Source organism: Triturus cristatus, chromosome 6, assembly GCF_964204655.1.
Source record: "Triturus cristatus chromosome 6, aTriCri1.1, whole genome shotgun sequence".
Classification (NCBI taxonomy): domain Eukaryota; kingdom Metazoa; phylum Chordata; class Amphibia; order Caudata; family Salamandridae; genus Triturus; species Triturus cristatus.
Genome location: NC_140589.1, coordinates 297,920,049 through 297,943,186, shown reverse-complemented (window position 1 = coordinate 297,943,186; position 23,138 = coordinate 297,920,049). Strand labels below are relative to the sequence as shown.

At 47.3% G+C, this 23,138-nt stretch overlaps 1 protein-coding gene and 1 pseudogene across 2 annotated transcripts in view; both read right to left on the bottom strand.

Moving 5' to 3' along the window:
- The window catches only part of NBAS (NBAS subunit of NRZ tethering complex), a 2,067,161-nt gene that overhangs the window by 1,975,560 nt on the left and 68,463 nt on the right, over positions 1–23,138 (bottom strand). The window lies entirely within an intron of this gene.
- On the bottom strand, positions 5,901–6,029 carry LOC146816780 (U4 spliceosomal RNA; annotated as a pseudogene).

Genomic DNA, 23,138 nt, shown 5'->3' with positions numbered 1-23,138 from the left:
GGCAAGCGATGAGAGACTCATTGTTGACACGTGGGGTCAGTTTGAGAATACAGATAGGCAATAACACTCCCCGGGTTCCTATGAGCTATGGGAGGGACATGACTGACTCCTTTGCAGTTTCTCGTCCCCTATTCAGGGCCCCCAGGTGAAGTTCACATCATCCACTTGCCCACAGATTAAAGGGTGGGGTATCATCAGATTCCCCCACCTGCCCATATGGTTTAGTTTGGGTTGCATTTGTTATTGTGTGATATTGGGTTCTGTGTACATTCAATAAAATGTAATGTTGTATTTTCTTTGAACAAATGTAATATATTCATTATACACAGTGCTGTGAAACTAGGCTCGCCGACTCACTTTCTCTTGTGTTAATTCTAGGACTGCTATTCAATGTCTACCCAGTGAGTCAAATATACTTAAGCACCTTACACCTGTAAGGGGGGACCATTTAATGTTTGGGGCGTTGCTTGACGGGCCAGCATTGTGGACTTGCATTGAGTGCACCCCCACTCCTCGGCCTCAGTCCCTCGTGATGCTGCTCCTAGATACACTGTAATCCCGCCGCAGAGCAGGAGTCCAGTTAGATGCAGCTCATTTCTAGACGTGCCACAGGTCTTCACGTGACCATGCGGCGCCGGCAGTGGTGATGCTGCACAGGCCCCTGACCCGGATGACAAAATGGCGCAGCACACAGGCATAGAAGGTGAAGAGGGGGGGGGGGCGGCCATTCACACCAGTGCGCCCCTCCAGGAATCCCCCCTCAAGTGTACATAACTGCGGGTCCCCTTGGAAAAAGGTCAGAAAAACGATATGAGGGCATGTCTCCGTCTGCCCTTCCTATACTGTGCACACCGCAGCCGGGGTTACTGCCAGCCTCCCACTTGAGCTGTGGTCGACATGGAAACTATGACCTGGAAGCAGAGCTTTAAGTGGGCCGGGTCTTGCCAGTGCGGTGCACCGGCAGTTCTTAAAAGCAGGTGCTGAGATGGATCTCTATAGGGCACTCCATTGTTGCCCTCACCCTCGGGGTGAAAAATAAATCTCAACTCTGCAATATTATATACAACAAAGCCTAAATCGTTTCTTATTTATTATAGGCAACTAACAAACATTGACAAAGCTAACAGCACTGGCTTGTTGTAGGTGTAATGTTACGTGTGTTATATATCTGGATGCAATGACAGAAGCAGCACAATATCAGTTGGGCGGCACATTATGCTAAACACAGATTTTTAGCTTATGTGTTTTTAAGCCCCCCCCTAATTAAACTGGCCACGCCCCTTTGAGAGACTACCCAGTTTGATTCCCGCTTAAAGCCCTGCCAGGAAGACACATGGTGGGTGCCACTCAAAGGTCCCCCAGCCTGGGCCCCAGGTGAGGAATGTACGCGCTGCACCCAGGCCCCAAAGCAAGAAGCTGAGAAGTGGCTCCCATCCCCCATTGGGTGTGGATTGACACAGATTCAATGGCAACGGGGCCCACATAGTCTTAATTAACAAGTGCCCTCGAGGTATGGTGACCAACCGTCCGTAAATTTCACGGACTGTCCGTTATTTGGGCCTCTTGTCCGTCAGGAAATCTTTCACGGACGCCTTTTGTCCGTAATTCTGGGCATTGGTGCTATCTGTCCCCCCTGCAAGCAGCCTGAGAGTTCTCTAACTCTCACTGCAGGGGGCCAGCTCGCACTGCTGTGAACTGAAAGGCCTGCAGCAGCCCCTCGTGGCGCAGATTGCTATCGGCCATTATCGTTCTGATTGTCAAACACAGACTGATGAAGGGCCCCTCTGTACAGATATGGCATTCCCTGGGCCTCCTCCTGCCAGAGGTGTTCATACAGTGAGGCGCGCCCCCCTGGGGGGGGGGGGGGGGGGGGGGGAGTGCAAATGCCTTAGCAGAGAAGTGTAAATGAAGACGGCTTGGAAGTGTGGCCTTCTTTATTGGCGCAATTCCAGGCGGTTTTCATTTACAGACTTGAAGTGTAAAATATACAGTGCTATGGGGGCTGGGGTCATTGAGAGCGGTGGCGGGTCAAAGAGGTGGCTGAGAAGAACAAACTATTCTGTAAGGTCTTTGTTATTTCATATGCAGTTACGAAGGCAAAAAAGTAACCCACACACAATGAAATAAAAAATAAATTCAGGTTTAAACATTGTGTTATTCTGGCAAATCCCTTAATCTCCGGTGTGTACAAACTAATGTGACCTTGTGTAATGTAAAAGGTGCTCATGGCATTCTGGTTCTGTTCAGAAACTAGTGATAAATGAAGGCATCCAAAGGTATTAATGTAAGACTTCTGATACTTATCAGCAGATACTTGTACTATGTCACACCAGTAGGGACACTGAAAAAACCTGGAAGGGTCCAGAAATATACAAATGAAAAAAAATACAAATTGGTATAGCATACATTATATTTGTGAACAGTGTGGCAAATTCAACAAATGCCTATGCCAGGGTCAGTTCACCCAAACTGATTTAAGTGTTCCTGAGCGTCTGCATGATGCTGGTGTCTCATCTCTCGCACAAGGGACAGGATTCCTCTCCGTTCATAACAAGTTGTGCAGCCTGCAATAAAATTACTCAAAACACAGCTTTGATAGAACTAGCACTGGTCTAATACCACTGAGGTAGTTGAGCCTGTGGATGAGTGTTATCAAGTACATTTAAGAAACTTAGAATCTGGGGTCAGTTTTTCATTATTCACCATAGTCCTTTCCCGATGCTGCAAAAGTGATCCATTTTCCAAAGTCTTTTGCCTTCATTTTATTAGGGACTTTCGCCGAAGTGTACACCCCACCCAGAGCGGGGAAGGTGTCTTATTTTTTTTAGACTAGGTGGGATGCCTGCTCTTCTGCCACTGTAAAATGCTGACTCAGCAAATATAGGCGTCAATAACAAAGGGTTTCCAAACATTTGCCCATTTTCACATGTTATAAGCATATATGATTTTAATTTATGGTTTGCGACGGTGGGAGGTATGCGTGTTTGTGTTATTTTAGCAACTTGTGATGTCATTGGATTTATGTGAGTTCCTACTCTGTGCAGCATGTGTGCGTGATGGTCTGTGTGTGCATGTGAGGGTGCATCTTTATGTGATTATGTATGATGTAGGGTGACTAACCATCCATAAATTTCACGGTCCGTCCGTAATTTGGACCTCACGTCCGTTGGCTGTGAGGATCCCTTTTACGGACGCCTTATGTCCGTAATTTTGGGCATTGCAGGGAACAGCACTGTTCCCTGCATGAAACCTCAACTCCCTGATGGGGCCTCCTTGCACTCCTCCTCGGAGCACAAGAGCAGCCCCACCCGCCCATTGTCATTCTGTATGCTGGCTGATTGCCACATACAGAATGACAATGGTCCAGTCTAGGCTGGTAAAGCATGTGGTGGGCCTCCCCAGGCTCGGTCTAGGGCAGGGCATTCTGTCAGACAGAAGAAATGTGCAAAAACGCCAATGTTGCTACATGAGAATCCAGCTCAACAAAAGGTGCTGGTGAAAGAAGTTAAAAAGAAGGGGCTAGAGTTCTTTCACAATCTCGTCATTTTAGAACTTATGCATTTTCAATATTATATTTAAGGAAGCCATGATTGCTACTTTTTTATTTTATGCCACTAACAACCATTGACAAAGCCAATAGTTCTGGCTTGTTGCAGGTGAAACATTACTTGTTGTTATATATCTGGATACCATGACAGAAGAGGCAAAATACCAGTCAGGCAGCACACTATACTAAGCACAGATTTTTAGCTTACGTGTTTTAAGCCACGCCCTTAATTACATCGAACACCCCCTTTGGTTAGACCCCCCGGTATTTTCATCCCACTTAAAGCCCTGGAAACAAAACCAAGTCAAAGTCACCTCAGGGCCTGGCACTGTCCATCACGCATGACCCATGAATTTCATGTTTTCAGATTTCCTATGTGCCGGGGCATAGGGAACCCTACCCCCACCCATTGCCTTAGGAAGTACAGCAAGGGTGAAATTCTTGATGGGCCTCTTCTGTCTGCAATTCTGCAGACACAGGCTCAGATCATTATTAATATGAAAAGGTGGGTAAATGAAGGGATGGGTGGATGGCTGGATAGATTAGTGAAAGGGTGAATGGATGGATAATGAGAGAAAGAATGTATGGATGAGTGAGTTGAGGGATGGATGAGAGAAACAGTAAAAAGATGTATGTATGGGTGGAAGGGTAGATCGATGGGTAAAAGAGTGGATGGAATAGTGAAAGGATGGATTGATGGATGAGTGAATGGGTGGGTGATAGGTGAGTTAATGGGTGGGTTAATGGGTGGATGGATGAGTGAAATGATGGATTGATTGATAATTTGATAAGTAAAAGGGTGAATGGCTGGACAGATGAGTGAGCGGGTGGATGTAAGGATGGATGAGGGAGTGAAAGGGAGGGTAGATGGACAAATGGATGGATAGATGAGTGAAAGGGTGGATGGATGACTGATAGGGTCAATGGATGGATTCATGAGTGGATGAGTAGATGGATGGGTAGAAGGAAGGATGGCTAAGTGAAAGGTTCGATGGAGAGAGAAAGGGAGGATGGATTGATAACAAAGGGTGAATGGGTGGAAGGATGAGTGACTGGATGGATGGATGGATGAGTGAGTGAAAGGATGGCAGGATGGGTGAAAAGATAAAAGGCTGGGTGGATTAGTGAATGGATGGGTGGAAGAGTGGATGGATGAGTGTACTGATGGATAGGGTGAAAGGATGGATGGATGGATAATGGATGGATGAGTGAAAGGGTGGATGGAGGGATGGATGAGTGAAATGATGGATAGAAGGATACATGATGGATAGGTTTGCAAATGATTAGATATGTTTGGATATGGATGGGCTTAATTATATTCTATTGCGCGACCTCCTCTGATGTGTCTGTAAAATGTATCTTTTGTCCCGAAGTTTTGTCCTGAATTTTGACCTCCTGTCCTGAATTTTTGTCCTGAATTTTGACCCTTTGTCCTGAATTTTTACACTCACCGTCCTGAATTTGCACCCATGTCAGTTGGTCACCCTACCTCGAGGAGGAGAACCAGTGTGTGAACTGGCTGCGTTGTGGCGCGGCTGATCATTCAGGGCGCTCAGAAACCTCCACTAAACGCCACCACAGGTGGTGCTTTATTTACAGGTTAACTAAGATCGGTAATGCAGTTGTTGTGAAGTACTGTCATCAAATAGCGCCTCCTTCTGGACGGCTGCAACAGATTCTTTATTGTATCCAAATATAACTGAGTGCATGCATGTTTGTCATCAGCTCTCCGTGAAATTGGTGTTACAGCATGCGAGGAAGTGCCTTGTTTTTATAGTACTTGCATGCATTGGTGGCAAACAAGTGCGTAAGAAGTGCTGTGCATTGTTTGCTTATTTCCTATACCGGGCTGGGAATAGACTACACACAGCAGCACAAAAGTAGGTTTTGTGGGACAAGCAGTCCCTCTCTTCTCTCGTCAAACTTTCAAGAGTTAGGGTCACGCGTTTCACTTGCTCACTCAGTGCAATTTCAACATGGCTCTTTCTACCCTGCCATTTTCAAATGGTACCAGTCACCGCTGCGCCGCGTCAAGGGTCACTTTTGCGGCAGGGGCTTGAAATTCAGTGAGGTAGGGGGTGCCCCCCTGGCTGCCAAAAGTGCTGGTGAGTTTTTGAATGCTCTGTGGTAATTAGAGATCTGGGGAGCGAAGGTGGGAACAAAGCCTAAGAAATACAAATACAATACATATGAAAACTGATCATTGAAAAAGCACCCCCAAATTACTGCTAGAGAATAGACAACCTGCCAGAGAATATGTAAATGGCATTGACACATATAACCGCCATTAAATCTCTGATCGATACACGATCAGATCAGCAACTTAAACGTATTTTTTCACAGCATTTTTCAGTCGCCTTAGAGACTGTAAAAAATTGCAATGGCAAGTCGCCATAGCGGGGTATTGGGTAAAGTTTTCAATAAGCAATAATCGCGCCTCAGTTAGACTTCATTGGCTACGATACTGCCACTGCGCAAAGCTGAATATTTAATTGTGAATTACATGGCCCATCGCCGTAGTACCTCATGTTAGAAAGAACAAGGAAGCCATGTATTATCTTGAAGGCATTAGTAGTATAGTAGCACTGTTGAATTATGGTAGTCAAAATAATTAATGTGCTAGCGTTATATCTGCAATTTCAATCAGCTCTCCGGGGCCAAACGTTTCCCTTAGACGCGCAGAGGACTCTGGGAAATTGCATGGTAAGTAGTTTGTTGGCCCAAGCACTACACTAGTTCCGGTGTTTCATGTTGGGGCTTGGTGCTAGCCGGTGCATTGTAGAAATGGAAGTAGCAGCATCGTCACAGGCACGCGGTCTTTTACTATATACCAATGGTGGCGTGGAAATAATTTAGCGAATATAAATAATACTGTCATTTTTCGATTTAGCCTTTACTGCAGGTGTGCCGTCTCACGGAGCTATACAGTTGAACTTGCAGCATTTCAGTCTCAGATTTAAATGATACATTTTTGGCTTCGTTGTTTTCAAATCATCACTCCTCCAGATCTAAAATTCAAGGTATTCATTTTATTAAAACGGTATATTATTAGCCACCCAAGAGAAACAACTGTGGTTTAGACTTCAGATTTTTAGGTCTAGCCTAGCTATCACGTAAGCGATCGCTATGCAAGACTATAGTAAGGGGCTCCCAAAAGTGCTCCCAAAAGCGGATTGCATGGTGAGCACGCGCACAATCACGTGCATCGTGCCGCCATGCAATCCGTTTGGCATCCTACTTCAAAGGGTCCGCTCACCCGCCTGGAATGCGCTCCCCGCCCCCGCCAAGCGCACGCGCCACGCTCCGCCGGGCTTGTCTTGTTCGTCTTTTTAAACATTCACGTTATCTTACAAAAGCCTGCATGTTCGAAATGGGTTTCTTTATTTTCAGAGCGAAGGGCTTTACGATGTACGTCTTTAACATTATTTAATGCCAACAGAGCGCGGTCTTTTTAAATTTTTGTTTGTTTTTAGGTTGCCATGAGCACATAACTGCGCTGCACGCTAAGCTTTATATTAATAGCAACGCACATACTTTTTGTAGTACAAGTTAGTACTTTGCTTTGTTTACTTTGCTATTATTCCAGCGGACATAATAAAACTGAGCACACTGTCTGATGCCTGATGATTGATAAATCTGAACAAAAGGCCCCCCCTGAGGATAATTAGAGGTCCAAGAGTAGGGGAGAGAACAAGCAAAAGAGAATCTGGGAAAAGAACTCTTTCAGGACCTATATTATTTTAACAGAGACTTGAACAAGTTCTCACCTGCCTGCGTTAAGAGGAAAATTTAAACAAAACAATGATATTATTTAGTAACCATTTTTAATATTTTTTTCTTCACTTTTTTCAATTTAGGTGAAATCTATTTATAAAACATTATCCATTATTTTGTAAGTACTATACATACATATTCATTTCGTAGTATACAAAACAAAGACATCTACATTAAAGTGTACATAACCCCGTAGCTAATATAGCACAAAACAAATCAATTCATACTCTCAAACATACATCAATCATACTCATGCTCATAAAATAGTGACAAGCCTTAAGAGGTTTAGCAAGATCCCCCAAAAAAAGGAAAAAATTCTTTTTAGGGAAAGAGACAACAATGAGCACAGTTATTTCTGATCGTGCTGGGTCTCTTAGGACTTTTCCTCTAGATGGATTGAATAGGCCATAATGCCTGATTATTGTAAATGACCATGCCTTTTATTTGTTTTAAAACCAAACCATAAATAAAAGGCATTGTAATTTTACAATGCCAATAGCTCAAACTCTTATAAATGCGAGACCTATTGCATTGCAAATGCTTGTTTGGTCTGGGATTTGTGCTCGGTTCAGATACGTTAAATCAGGGATCTCCAATCAGTCCATCGCGAGCTACTGGCAGTTCGCTGCAGCGGCGCAACTAGAACCAAATCTCGCGGGGTGGGGGTGTGGAGGGGGGGGGGGGGGGGGGATATGTTTGGCTACTAAAAATTCCGGGGGGGGGGGGGGGGGGGGGGGTGATTCTCCCAGCTATATGAAGAGTGGAGATGCAGGAGCTATAAGAAGGGGTGGAAACACAACAAAGCCTCGTTACTAGTAAATGGTCTTTTAAAGACCTGTGAAGTACTCGGGTGCACCTGTGTGCCAGGGAAGCATGTCTCAGCCTGGGCTGACACACGGGGGGAGAGAGACTGAAGCCCTTTGAGCCCAGTGGGAGTTGTGCGCCTGGTTCTCTGACATCCATTGAGCAGCCTGCAGTCCAACATCTCCCTTTATGATGGTTTAACCCTTTCTATTGATTCGCTTAATTTAAGGCCCATTTGCAGTACTTGCCGCAAACCAGCTGGCTGAATTCAGTTTAGCCCTGGGCGAGGAGGGGTGAACCACACTGCCTGCCTTCTGCAGCTCGGCACATAACTTCCATCCTGCATTAGCCAGTCCTGCCAAGTACCACGCATCGGGCGTTACATTAACACATTTTAATGATGTGGTCTGCATTCCCACATTAAAGTGAATTAATCATGCTTTTTGAGCGCCGTGATCACCTCCGGCTGTGAGGGGTGAAGCACAGTGGTCTCGACCGTCTGAGCTGTATTTGTTCCAGCAGCGGGAAGTCAAAGTGCTTTGCTGAATGAGGGACAGCCGTCCCCGGTGCTGCAGATCAGAAGGGATGGCAGGAGCATTGTGAGCCCTGGAGTGGTCCCACAGAGCCGCCTTACAGCCTGCCACTCGGGCGCTGCTGTGCGAGTCTTCTGGTGCGCAGCAGAGAGACTGCGTGCAATCAGTGCTACTGGCCGCGAATCGGTCTTCACTATTTTTAATAAATATAAAATATTATCACTCAAATCGCCTGGCACTCTATTTCTACCTGAACTCATCTGCCTTCGGACTTGTGTTTGGCTGGTGGCAGAAGTTCAGGTCTCAGTCAACACAGGCGAAGGAAAGATATTTATTTTCAATGTCCTACCTGCCCGGCCTAGCCCTCAGACACTGCTGCTGCCATCCGGCGCCGGAGTAAATGTGTTCGACCTCCTGCCTACAAATGCTGCTGTACAGACCCTGGTCATGGCTGTCCCCTGGGGTTGGGTCCGATCTCAGGCTTCGTGACTCTCAGAACAGGTACCACTCATTTCCGAATCAGTTGCATGTATTTTTTAAACCTATTTATTTAATGCAGTTTACATAACGGGGACTTTATCCAAAGGTCTCATTACGCTTCACAATGTAAGTTACACAAGGATATTTACACGCCAACAAGTTACATATACATTCAGGATAAAATTAGGTTAATACAGGTGTATAATATACATTTACAAAGTTAAGCTCAAGTGAATGCCAAGCGGCCTTGAGGGTAATGAAATGGGTTGAATTATTCCTGGAAGTATATACAAGTCATTAGCTGAGCGTGTGCCTTCATTACGAAGTCAGCGACAAGTATTTTTAGGTCTCGCCTACGGAAGCAGATACTCGTGCTTGTGGCGGCACCCACCTTGCGGGAGCGCACAGGGGTGCGCCACAAGCATGTGCTTCCAAGAAGAGCAGACTGCGCGCGCACGCATGCACCACTCTGCTTTCCAGGTCTCTCGTCTATCCCGCCGTCCACAAGGCTGCCTTACCTCTTCAGTTTCACGCTCCATCTTGTCTCAGTTTCTTCCCTTTGTATACCGATTTATCCCCCATTCTTTCAGTGTTCCCACGTTTCTCAGATTCTCCTTGTCTCGCTGTTTTCGCCCTTTCTATCCCAGTTTCTAAAGCGGTTTTCCCCATCGCTCACAATTTTGCATTGAGTTGCGGTTTCGCTTTCACTTGCGGTTTTGCTTTCACTTGCGATTTTGCTTTCACTCGCCTTTTCCTCCTTCCCTCCCTCGGTTTCTCCTTACCCCCCCCCCCCCCTTCTCTCCCTCTGTTTCTCCAGCGCTCCCTGTTTTTTTACTTTTTCTGTGTCTGTTTGGCTTTCTCTTGCTACTTTCCCCTTCTCCCTATTTTTCCCAATTTCTCAATCTCCCCTCCTTCTTTCCTATTCTTTCACTCACTGTTCCCTCCATCTCTCTTCTATTCTCTCATCACTTTCTCCCCACTTCTCCATTTTCTTTTCCTCTATTCTCTCTGTCTACACATCGAGCATTTATTTTTCCGACAGCACAGCATTAAAGTAAACATTCTGTGTGGATGGATCCATGGTTAAGATAAGCTGGCAGTTGACATAGTGTCTGCATCACAGAACATATAAGCAGCATGCGAAGATCTATACAATTCCTTGGTATGTAACAAAAACTGGTGTGTCATTGCAATACAAGCAGTTCATGCATGTATATTTTTATGCCGACGATTTAGTGTCTACAATTTGAAATGTGTTGAAAACCAGAGGTTCTCCTGCTGTGCTAGTTGTGGATTGCTGTAGCTCTTTAAGTGAATTAATATATATATATATATATATATATATATATATATATATATATATATATATATATATATATATTTTTTACAACTCAGTATTGATTCAATACGCCTTTTTGTTTTCACCTCAATTCATTGTTTAAATCCTCATCTGTCAATCCACGTGCATGTAATTCTATTAGAAATTGCTAATTCTTATCTCTAGTTTAATTATGTTATTTATTTTTCAGTGGTAATCTTATTTTTTCATTTTAAACTCTTCCCAACATGTACCAAATATGTTCCATTCTTTGTATCTTTCAAATCTGTTTATTTACGCGATTTCATTTATGCACAGACCTCTTTTCTTGTGCTCAGCCAAACGGGCTTAAACTGGGTTTCCGGTTTCAGAAAGGCATAGTTTTAGGGAAAACCCCTAAACTCCAGCTCGGTTTATCGGAAGCAACGCTCTCTTCCCACTTTGAAGCTTGTATCTCCATCATTTTTCTAGAAGGTGTAACCACTTGTTTACATTTTGTTAGAATGTCTTCATGCACTCTCTTTCTCTAGGTGGGCTGTCCCTGGAGTACCGCAGACTAGAGTGATGCTATGATCCTTGTAGCATCTTGATCATTCTGGACAGAAATGACCCTTCCCAGACCATGGTCAGTCAGTCAGTTGTCCCTCTTCGAGCTGGTTCTTCAGAAAGAGCTGTGCTCTGCTCGGACGCAGAGAGGTGCGTCGCTCTGTGCGTTTTTAGGTCGAGCTTGGGCAGCGCATGCAATGCTCTGCAAGGAACGGAATAAAAGCTCCGCCCATTTCCCCGTCCATTTTTTCTATTGGGGCGAAAAGGAGGTGGGACTGTGCCGCGTTGCCCTCCATATCCAAAGCAAGCCCCCCGCTGGGTCTCCAAGCCATGAGCTTCACTCTCATCTTTTTAACAATGTGCATCATACACAATGTGCTCCTGTGGATAATTCTTGTTGTTCCTTTGTGATGTTAGGCTGCAAGCTTTCCTCCGGTCTTCCTCCAAGCTTCAAATAAGCTTGGGGATAGCAGGAAAGGATTTAGAAAATGGCAATCAATACTTGGTGTTGCTATTTGGCTTCAGACAATCAGAAACAAGCATTGGCATAGCCAACAGGTCTCGCCTTTGGGACCTTATAAGTGTTTAGCCATGCAACAGTTGGTGTTGTTGCTCTAAGGAGATTGTGCTGCATAACTAAATACTTATGAGGTCCCAAAAGCGAGACCTATTGGCTATGCCACTGCTTGTTAATATGGTTACTTGTGGTTAAGGCTGACGTTTTTTTACTGTCTTTTTTTGTGCGCATAACAGCCGATGGGAAGTTAAATCTATGTATTTATTCTTAATAACAGAAAATATGGAAATTAAGTCTTCTTATGAATGACTCAACGGAGTGCCAGCTATGCTGATTCACCGCATTGTGAGTTTCGAAATGTTGTTCCACAAGTAGCTGTATTTATTTGAAAAGTTTTATATAGCACGAACTAGACCCATGCGGGTATCATAGCGCTTTACAAGATGAAGAGACAATGACAAACATCATTAAACATAGTAAAAGTACATACAGTGTCAAAGAAACAATAGCATAAAGGGCAGGGAATTTATAATCTATACCAAGAATCTGTTCATTAAAACAGGAGTTTGACTTTTTCCTTGAAGGAGGTAATGGAGGGAGTCCGTCTTATATCATGGGGGAGAGTTCTAAATTCTGGGAGCAATGCCAGAGAAAGATGAGCTGTAGTTTATTTTGTTGAAACGTTGTGGCTTTAGCAGGAGAGTAGAGGCACTTCTGGTAGATCTAGCGCCACCAGATAGCTCAAGCTTGTTGGCGAGATAGGTTGGGGTGTTGAAATGTAGAGCTGTGTGTGTCATGCATGCAATTTTTAGTCTAATTCTTTCTTCGTAAGGGAGCCAGTTGAGGGATTTCAGGTCAGGGGAGATGTGATTGTACATTTTTGACCCTGTCATAAGTCTTGCTGCCGAGTTGAGTGAGGCCCTCAACGGGGCTGTTGGGGCTCTAGGCAGGCCAGTGAGAGTAGCGCCTCCATATTCCAATCTAGGAATTATGAGTGCTTGCACAGCCAGCTTTAAGTCAGTTTGAGGGAGGAGAGGTTTTAGTTTTGTAGTATACTCAGGTGTAGGTTTACTCCTTAAGTGGTGGCATTAATATGCTCCCGTATATTAAGATTTTGGTCCAGGATTATTCCTAGTGATATGGCTGACTCAATGATTTGTGGTGAGCAATTGAAAGCTGTTAAATACTTCATCCAATCGCTCGTTGAGGGTATCTGGTTGGGTGGGGGCAATTAGGAGAAATTCTGTTTTGAGTGTTAAGTTTGAGGTGGTTGCATGAGAGCCAATTTTGGGTGTTTTGAAGAATAGAATTGAGAGATCAGATGTTTTGGTGGTTTGCAGCAGTTTTACAGGAAGTGTCACACAGTTATTTAATGTCACTCATAATTACACTGAAATTATGAAAATGTCACTCATAGCAATCTGAAACCTTGGCAGATATGTACTAAATCAGGGAAACACCCGGTTAGAGCAACCCTCCTAATGTCGCAACCCGAAGAGCAAAGACTCAAGCCAGCAGCACAGCTGTTCTTGTCAATTATCATTCTTCTGCGGGCTGTAGTGGGAATTCCCCATAGTTAGTGTTATATTTTCATTGGTATTAATAAGTTAATTGATGGATCAGGGGTAAACGTATGAGATGGAAGGTGTTGGAGGGTTGCAGACATGGTTGCCTTGCCCACACAATGATTAGTTCTCTTGTTTTCTTTGTTCTCAGTTATGAAGTCACAGCTAACGATTACCTTGCCTGTCAGACCAACAGAACATTTTGCATACTCTATAAGATCACACACACGAACAATCACGCTGGTCGAAGGGTGGGGAGTGCCAACATGATTTTCAGGTCAACATCAGCAGCCTTGCATGCTCATGGAACTCTTTGGAATCCATCTTGGAATCAGAACAGTTTTAACGACTGGTCATGCGCTTTGTCAGGAAACTTAAAACTCGCATACAAACAGAGCTGTAATCTTATTTTGAAATGAGTACACTCTTGGTTAACTCATCTGGAGTGATGTGTGTGGCAAGGAAAGCCACCATGTGTGGGAGAAAGTCTTTCTATCTGGGGAAGAAATACAGTGGGATGGGGCTATGTCGGAGCTAGAAACAAGGGTCCTGGAACGCGAGCTTCAAAATGGCCTGAAGTCCTGAGACATGTGGAGGCGGCACGAAATGCCCTTCGACAACTTTATCTAAACAACAGAAAAAGGCTATGGCAGGAATCTATCGAAATGGGTGAAGTGAGTGAAAAAGTGGGCAAACTATTATATTGGCTCACTACCAGGGAAATATTGCTCAGACCAATCTCACAGATCACACTCTTCAATGGCTCCCTGACTGTAGCAGCACTGGAAAGTGCCACAGTCTTTGCCAATTATTACATCACACTGTATGCAAAGCAGGAGCGCCTGGGATGTGTGCATTCATCTCCGCTCATCACTTTCTACCTCTGCCCATGCGATCAGGACCCAATGGAGAAAAACTAGAGAGACCCATCACCAAGAAGATAATTGATTTGATAAGTACCAGCAAAACACCTAGACCGGATTGATTTGCAGCAGAATATTACTCCACATAGAAGTCTATACTGGCTCCCCATATGATATCAATATTTTCCACGGTACCTTAAATAGGTTCTTAGCCACTGGAAGTCAATGTCTCCACCAGCGTTTTAATCCCCAAACCAGGCCAGCCCCTAGATATAAGCGATTTGTTTTGCCCCATTTCCCGCATTAACAGAAAAGCCAAAATCTTAGCAAAGGTCATTTAAACGAGGATCTTTAAAGTTAGTTCATTCAGGGTTCAATCAAGATCAATGTGGATTCATGCCGGTCTGTGTTGGACTTGGCCCTTCTGGCCGGTTCACCCCGAAACTTTTTGCTTAATATGGTGACTTGGTTTAGTGATTTTATTGACTTCTGCGCACTTTACCGCTGTGTCCCAGGGTAAAGTGCGTGCGTGTTGTGAGGTTGGCCTGCCCTCCCATAGGAATGCCTGGGGGAATGTATGTGTCCCGGTAGTTCCTGATGCGTGGGGTGTGCAGGCCCGTGTTTGGTATGTGCGGACTCGTGGGAGTGAATGCTGCGCGTTGATGTGTGCAGCGTGCATGTACCTGGTGTGGAAGTGCCACTTCTAGAAGTGGGCACTTCAGTGTGCAGTCTGAAATGTGTGGCTTGTCTGGCGATTGGCTGGTGAGGTCAGGTGACGGACTAGGGAATTCCCCAGAGTCAGGAGGAGTCACCCAGTGGTGAATGGGGAGTTAGCATGTTGATGGCTGGGGAGGAGTGTACCTGGGTCCTGAATAGGACAGGGATTCCCCCACACAATGCTGGCACCGGCCCCTGTGGTGCGTCTAATGACCCTAGCCCTGCCAGTGAATAGGGAGAGGGGCTGAGCAAAACAAAGTGCTCAGGAACCTGTTGGAACTGGTTCGCCCCTTCCCTGCACCTTAGACAAAGGATTTGACTGTATAAAAATGGGGCTGTGTCCCCACAGAAGTTGTTCTCTTGCAGGATCCACTTGAGGGGGGGCCTGCTGCTGCTGGGCGCCAGGAGAGACCGCCACTGGGGACTGCCTCCCTGCTGGAGGGCCCTGTGTGCTGGCTCTGGGCCCAGCCTGTGCCCCCTGTTCTTTGAGGACTCTTTGCTGGACCTTTCTGGTGATCCATAGCGCCTGGGAGCGCTTCCTGAACTTTGTAAGCGCTGTGCGCGCTGTTTTCCTGGACGGGCTGTCTCTCAGAGCCTGGGAGCGCTCTGAGGATCCTTTGTAGCGCTGCGAGCGCTGGCTCACCTTGTAGCGCTGTGAAGCGCTTTGATTCGGCTTGCGGGTGCCCACCCCGCTTATTTGCTTATCGCTGCGGCGGGTGCCCACCCCGCCGAGGATTGCATGTACGAGGGAGCCTACCCCTCTTATTGCTGAGGGTTCCGATCACCGCTGCAGCCCGGGCCGAGGAAACCCGGAAGTCAGGCAGCCTTCGTGGAGACGGGGGCGGAACTTGGAAACAGGAAGCGGACGGGAGCCTACCCCGCGCTCCTGTGCAGCGAGGAGAAGTGCCCGGGAAGAGTGGAGGTCCAGGCGGGAGCCCACCCTGCGCTGGACTGTGAGAGGAGCACGGCCGGAGCTTGTGCGGAGGGGGCGCGAGGCACGTTGTCGGTGCCTGCCCCTTCCGCGGTGTCAAGAAGCCTCGGAGCCTTCCCCGGAGAGCGGAGACGACGCGGGAGTCCCCCGAGCAGCCGGTGAGTGCCTAGAGGGCTGGGGGACTCCGCGCATCTGCTGGGGGGTGCAGGGGGCTGTGCTCACGAGCCCCGTGAGGCTCCAACGAGAGGGGGCATGCCTATTTAGAGCGCTGACGCTCCAACGACCGGGGGTACTTCGAGAGAGCCCAGTGAGGCTCCAAAAGCTGGCACATTGTTTCTCGAGCCCAGTGAGGCTCCAAAAGCTGGCACATTGTTTCTCGAGCCCAGTGAGGCTCCAAAAGCTGGCACATTGTTTCTAGAGCCCAGTGAGGCTCCAACGTTGTGCTGAGCCACGAAGGCTCTAGGGGGCATATTTTTGAATGGTCAAAGCCCAGAGAGGGCTCCAGAGGCACGCAGTGCCTGAAGTTCGTTTTCCAGCTGCCCAGCACTTAGTGGGCAGCTGCCACGTTTAGGTGGGGGACCATTCTTGTTCTAGTCTGCGCAGCTGGCGCAGCCTGACTGTGTTGAACGCAGGGCGTCCTAGCCCCTTCCAGGCCAGTTGGCCCAGGGACTGCCACAGGTGGTGGCATAGGAGTTCTGCGCAATTGTGTTCCTACCTGCACCTCTGAATGTGTGTTGATGCATCATGTGCCATTGCTTTTACACCTCTGAATGTTTTATGCATCATGTGTGTTCTTTCCTTGCACCTCTGAATGTGATGCATCATGTGTAACGTTCTATTACCCCTACAGGTATTGTGATACGTATGTGGTTGTTGCTTTCTCCTAGTACAGGTGGTGCTAGTGAGGTTCTAGTTCCCTGCGTGACAGTCTCCTAAAGTAGTTAGGGTTACGTAGGTGGTACTTCCCCGACACCAGTAAGTACTGGTTGTGTGCTATACATATTATTTTTGTGCTACAGTGATTTTATATATTTTGTGTGCTAAATATCTAAAAAGTGCTACTTCCTGACAGTGGTCCAGGTGGCCCTGTCTTGTACATAATCCCTTGTAAATTCTGCCCGTGCCTGTTGGCACATTGTAAAGTGTGTATTTTTATCTAATGTGTTGTGTATAATACAAAGGTTATTTTTATAGAATACCTTGTGTGGAGTTTCCTTTGTGGTGGGCCTCGGGTGTTGTTGCTGGGTGCGCGCGCAAACGCTTTACACATCGCCTCAGAGATAAGCCTGACTGCTCGTGCCAAGCTACCAAGGGGGTGAGCAGGGGTTATCTTTGGCGTGTAACTTCCTTGCCCTGACTAGAGTGGCGGTTTCTGCCTGGCTTTGGCGCAAGCCTTAGCCAACCAGAAATCGCCAGGTCTAACATTGGTGGCAGCGGTGGGATTTGGACTTGCGTTTGCGCTGTACCGCAGCAGCGACTGGCTACACCACAAAACTCTGCATTAGATAAATCACATTTTAGGGATTATTGTTTTGAAGTTCCTTTATTTCTTCTCCTGAAGGTATCATTGTGTAATTGTGTCCAGTACATTTGTCCCCCGCCCTGCGCCCAGAGTTTGGTACCTGTGTCACGTGGTGGTCAGGTTGAGGGATCAGGGGTGGTAGAAACTGCCTTACCAGTCCGAGGGGAGGGTTGTGTGTGGATGGTGTGTAGGGCACTAGACAGTGAGTGTGAGTTCTCCAGGATAGAGAGCTCACTGAAACCTTTTGGGAATTGTGTACTCCTGTGTAGCTCCAACCCCCAGGTTCCTTGTGTTGAACTCTTCTCAGGAACGTCCGCCAAAATGGAGCCTGCTTTTAACTTCTGTAGTCTGTTTAGGTACAGTAGGTTGGAGCTGGTAAGGTTCTGTGAGGAGAGGGACATAGAGGTGGGTGAGTCAGATACCCAGTCCAAACTGAGGGACAACCTGATCCTTTGGCAAAAGGAGGAGTGGGAGCGGGAGCGCAGCGAGGAAGATAGGGCCCGGGCCGCACGCCGAGAGGGTGGTGGGTCTGAGGGGAGCCCTGAGGAATCTGAAGAGGAGGAGGGTTACCTGACAGGGACGCCAGTAGAGAGTGAAGACCCCATAGATAGGGAGTCCCTTGCTGGGTCCAGTGTCAGGAGCAGCACCCCATCCCTTTCCCTGTCCCCAGAGGAGTGGGTAGATAGGAGGGAAGAGAGGGAGCATCAGCTGGCCATGGAGAAGCTCAGGTTAGAGCATGCCCGGGGGATGGCGCAGCTGACCATAGCAGAGAAGAAGCTGGAGACCGAGAGGGTCTTAGCGCAGGAGAGGATAGAGGAGGCTGAGAGGGCCTTCACCAGGGAGAAATCAGCGCTGGAGAATAGACTATCCCCTGCGCGCAGTCGTAGTTTTCTGGGCTCCCCAGGGAGGGTTGAGTCCAGTGGTGGCAGCAATAGAGAGACCAGTGCAGAGAGTCCCATTCCCAGTTCCCCCAGTATGGTACCTAGTTCCCGGGAGGAGGAATGTAGGTTGAAGTTCAGGGGCAGGAAGAAGCTGCCTCACCAGTCTTGGGAGAAGTTTGTGGAGGAATGCGAGGATGCACTGTTTGAATGGGTATGGGGTAGCACGAAGGAGGATTTTGAAAAACTGTATGATCTGCTCCTCAGAGAGCAGCTATCCAGTAGTTTTTATCCCGAGTTGCGCCAACACCTGTTAGCATGGGGGCACACTGATCCGTGGGAGCTGGCAGCGGAAGCAGACCGATGGGAACAGGCCCCCAGTTATGATGAGGAATGGGATAGTTCTTCCCACACTAGTGACTCAAGTAGTGGTTCAGGTACCTTCCAGCCCAGCGTGGTGGAAGAGGCTCCGTGTAGCCCAGCTAGGTCCCAGGATAGCGAGGAGGGTGTAGGGGCTTACGGCCTGGCTCAGTGGAGCGGGAGTAAGTGGGTGACCGAGGGTCTCCAGACGTACGAAACCCTGCCTTGGGACTTGGGTGGTTTCAGGAGGGAACACCAAGTTGGGGACCTAGGCTGTCCTGTTAGCCCATTTGAGGAGGATCACCTAGTGAGTAGAGGACCTGGAGCGCCTGTAAGCAGGGCTCCTGTGGTTCTAGAGTCTGGCAGTACCGCTCCGGTAGGGAGGGTACAGGAGTCCAGCGTGAGGGGTGATTGGGGGATGAGTTTCCCAGTGGGTGCACCAGTGGACCAGGGACTAGCCAGTTGGGCTAGATCTTCTTGGGGGGACCCGGGTGGCACCACTTCTGTTCTGGGGGATCTTCGCGCACTGTCAGGTGGGCAGGGGACGGGAGATCTGCGCCAGACAGACAGTCACACGACACATGGGTCATGTGTCAGCCTCAGGGGGATGGTGTGTAAATCCCCAGAAGTCCTGGAGTGCCAGGCAATTATTCCACCGAAGGTTTTAGACCGGAGGTTGGAAGGCCAGGTTCAGGAGCAGCCTGACCTGAAGGGTCTGACTACTGTAACCAGTGTCCTGACCGGTTCTTCTTCCAGAGGGACCGCCCCAGTTGGTAGGGAGCAGGACTCTGGAAGGGGGTGCAGAGGGTGGGAGAGCCCACCTCTGACCCGGTGCAACCTGAGGGGTTAAACCCTAGGTTGGTAGACCAGTTCTCAGGGAGGGGTCCTGAGCTGGTTGGTGAGGTATGTTACGAGGGTGCCTCTCAAAGGAGGAGAGGGCGGAACCCTAGGAGAAGAGGTAGGGGGAGGAGAGCCTCACCCGCGACTTCTGGTCAGCCTGAGGGTACGGGCCCTAGGCTGGAGGATCAGTGGCAGTTTAGAACTGCCCTGATGAGGGGTAGAGTGGAGAATGGCTGCTATGTGCCAGGGGTTACTACCCCCCACTCTGTGGTTAGGCAAGGACCAGTGGCACCTGGGGGGCCTAGGGCCTGGTCTTGGCCGCGGACAGCTTGGGAGTACCAGTGGGGTAGCCCAGTTGGTCCGGAGAATGGTTTGAGAAGAAACCCCAGGGGTTCACCGTGGCGTAGAACAGGAGGGTGTCCCGGCAGTGGCGGGCCCGCGTCCGTGTTCTATCGCCCCAAGCAGGGAAGTCCATCACGGTGGTGATTGGTCTGTGGAAATATGGATTTTTCTGATCAGTTATGTCCCCTATCTTGGACCCCAACGGTTTCATGTATGAATCACAAGTACATGTATGTTCCCTCCAGTTCCAGTTATGAAGACGCAAACACATGTGCGTCCACCGTCAACATGTCCTCTTTCAGATCCGCCATGAATAGGCCGGATATTCCATTCCTAAGTATGAAAGGCCACCGGCTTTATAAGGTTCACTTATGCCATTTTACAGTCCAGGCAAGTAGGCCCTGATTCTGTCATCAAGCTTTTCTTGCCTTCTGCCTCTGAGAGCTCCAGTCTGAGCCTGCATCTGTGACCATGAACTTTGTCTCATTCCCTGCGCGGCCCACGAAGCCTGACATCAGCCTGTTGCCTGCCAAAAACTGTATTTCACCTTCGAAATTATCTGCTCCGCTCCCTGCCCAATGCATTCCTGTCTAGTAGTTTAAGTAAACATTCTTCCAGCTACCGAGCAAAGGCCCGGCTTCTCTGTCTTTATGCAAGTAATTCATAGCCCTATTATTATGGAAGATTTCTGCCCTCGCATCTAGTGTAGACACTTAGACGCTTGTACACGCACTAACAGTCAGTATAGTCAGTATAGAATAAGATTCTACTCTCAGAGACCTCTCTTTTGGATAACATAGTTCTTTAAACATAGGATGTTAGATATGATTTGGGATTAGGTTGACTTGACCCTCCAGACTTCTGTCGCCACATGTAGAGCTAAATGTCAAGTCCCCTTCACCCCCTAGTTGCACGTCAATCACACGTCATGCTGCTGCGCGCGCATTTCTGCCAAGTATTTCTGCTGACATTGCGAAATTCTTTCATGGAACCACCCTATTATGACATCACACCTGATGACGTTCTTTAGTCACGCCCAGTTACGCCCACTTCTTGCTACGTATGTATATTTTATCTACACTATCAATTGTTACGCCTCCTGCATTTGCTTCACTGTAATGCCTATTGTATAAAAGTAATTACTTATCAATAAAGTATGTACTTCACTTCCTGAACCTTCGTGGTGATGGAACTTGGAGCAACCGATTCGAATCGTCCATTGGAATAAAGCCCATTCCGAACCTCTAATACCACGGATTCTGCCTCTTATTTACTGAGCTATTTTTATTATGTTTCTGTATCAAATTAAGTCCCGGTAATTAAATTATTTACCACATAAATGGCACCCGAACAGGGACACTTTCTCATCTCACGCGCCGGCGGTGCGTTGCAGGCCCGGTCTCCTGCCACAGCTGGACGGACAACAACGCGTACCAGCAGGATTTCCTGTATCTCCCTCCGGTCAAGCGGGGGCGACTGAGGCTGCGATCAACACCCAGACGAGGCGGTGAGAAGTGCGAAGTATCCCGACCAGAGCCTAGCTGAGAGAGCAAGATCCGAGGTACACAGAGGCCCACCAGTTTCCGAAGTTTCCGAAGTCCCGAGTCGAGTCCAGTCCGGTTCAAGTTCAGTTCAGTTCCGAGGCCTTCCGTTCCGAGCTACCCGGTGAGTACCATTACTGGGGAGGCGTTCTGACGTGCACATAGGTTGTGCCGGTCAAGACGGGTTTGGGTACACAAATCCGGTCTGCACTGTTTTAGCAGTGTATCTGTACTGTTTAGCAGTATATCTAGTATATCAAGTATATAAAATTCAGAATAAATTCAGCTAATGCCGAGTATTATGTTTAGTGATTAAGTTTTCTTAGATCGTCATCATCATTGTTGCTCATTTAAATGTTAAATGTGTTAATACGTCCTACATATTGTGGTATGAATGACTGTTCATTATTGTGTTTATTGTATTAAGTTTGTTCAAAATCAAGTATCAGATCAGTTCTCAATATGCCGCTCTTTTCGAAATTAAGACAGATCACAACTAGAAAAGGGGTACTCGAAGAAGCTGTTCCTATTCCTCCTAGGGACACTCCAGGGTACTTCATGTATCATAAACACGGCTTAGACGCTATATTATTTCTTGATTTATGGGTAGACTACACCAAGGAATTACCAGAAAGTCAGAGGTGGCCCGCAGCTGGGACCTGGGATGCAGAGTGCATCATGAAAGTAGAGGAAGAGTTATGGAAAAGGAAAGTCAGACAGTCACAGAAAGACGCCGTTGAGTTATGGCGTAAAGAATCTCATAGACGTATAGAAAAAGCACTCCGACAGGAAGAGAAAAGTAAAGAGAATTCAAATAAAGTCCGAGAAAATCTATTAATTGAAGAAGGTACACGAGTGAAATCAGAACAAGTAGACAGACAAAGAAATGCTCTTATGAATGGTATGTATCCCCTCCTGGCCGAGGGATTACCTAAGGCTACTCCGGAGATACCAAAAGACTTGCCACCCCCATTGTTCCCAATAAAAATGCATCCTAAAGGGCATCCTAAAACAGCAGAAGATGTTTTTCTTTCCTCATATTTAGATGACGCAGCTCCCGAGTATGCTAACCCCGCCCCACATAGACCGTCTGCCGGGGTGGTTCAACGCCAAGATCCTGTATCTCTACAGCAACAAATCCTGACACAAGTTCCGGCAAGCACATCTGTTTCCACATCTGTTCCTACAGCTACTTCTATAGCTGTGTCCACACCTATAGTCGCTGTATCACGTTCAACGAATCCTTTCACGCCCGATACCCCAGACGGGGCTACCGGAGGTGCTACCAACATTTTTTCTACGCCACCCAGAGTAAATAAACTTACCTTTCAAGAATCAGCACATCCACGTACTCCCAAACTCATAAATGCCCGCACGCTTAAGGAACTTCTAGTAGATTGTAGATATGACCCTGTGCCCGGCAAAGAGGACGAAATGATCATGGCATCATTACGTATCAGACGAGCCGCGGTGTATTTAGGGAAATTACCAGGAATGACTGTGCATCTAGATAAAATATACCATTTTGTCCAAACAGGGCGAGATTCTGAATGTATTAACAGAGCTATGGAATACCAGAAAGTGGAGATACAGGGGGAACTGCTACGTTTCCTCATAAATTGTGTGATCAGAAATCAAGACCGACCGGGGGTAGATCCGGAAGCAATGCAAACTCTTACCAGATGGAGCCAGAATATATCAGAAGGGAGACATGATAAGCAAAATTGTATAATAGCCATGTGCCGAAAGATCCGTAAAGAAATAGAACGCCTACACGAAGAGAGATTAGCGGTAGACCAGTTCGAACAAAACGAGGAGGAGGAAGGATCAGGACTGCCCACAGGACAGTCAGAAACCATAGCCTATGTAGGTAGAGGAAGATCTTGTAATAGTACTAGATGTTTTTCTGACCCGACACGCCCAATATGTCCAGATAATAACAGGAATTTCCAAACACCTATAATAAATATAAGGTCCCCCGAGCATTCGTTCCAAGCCGCTGACAAATTACTCCGAGAACGAAGGGGTTATCATTTACTCGATTCTATGGATGAACAAGA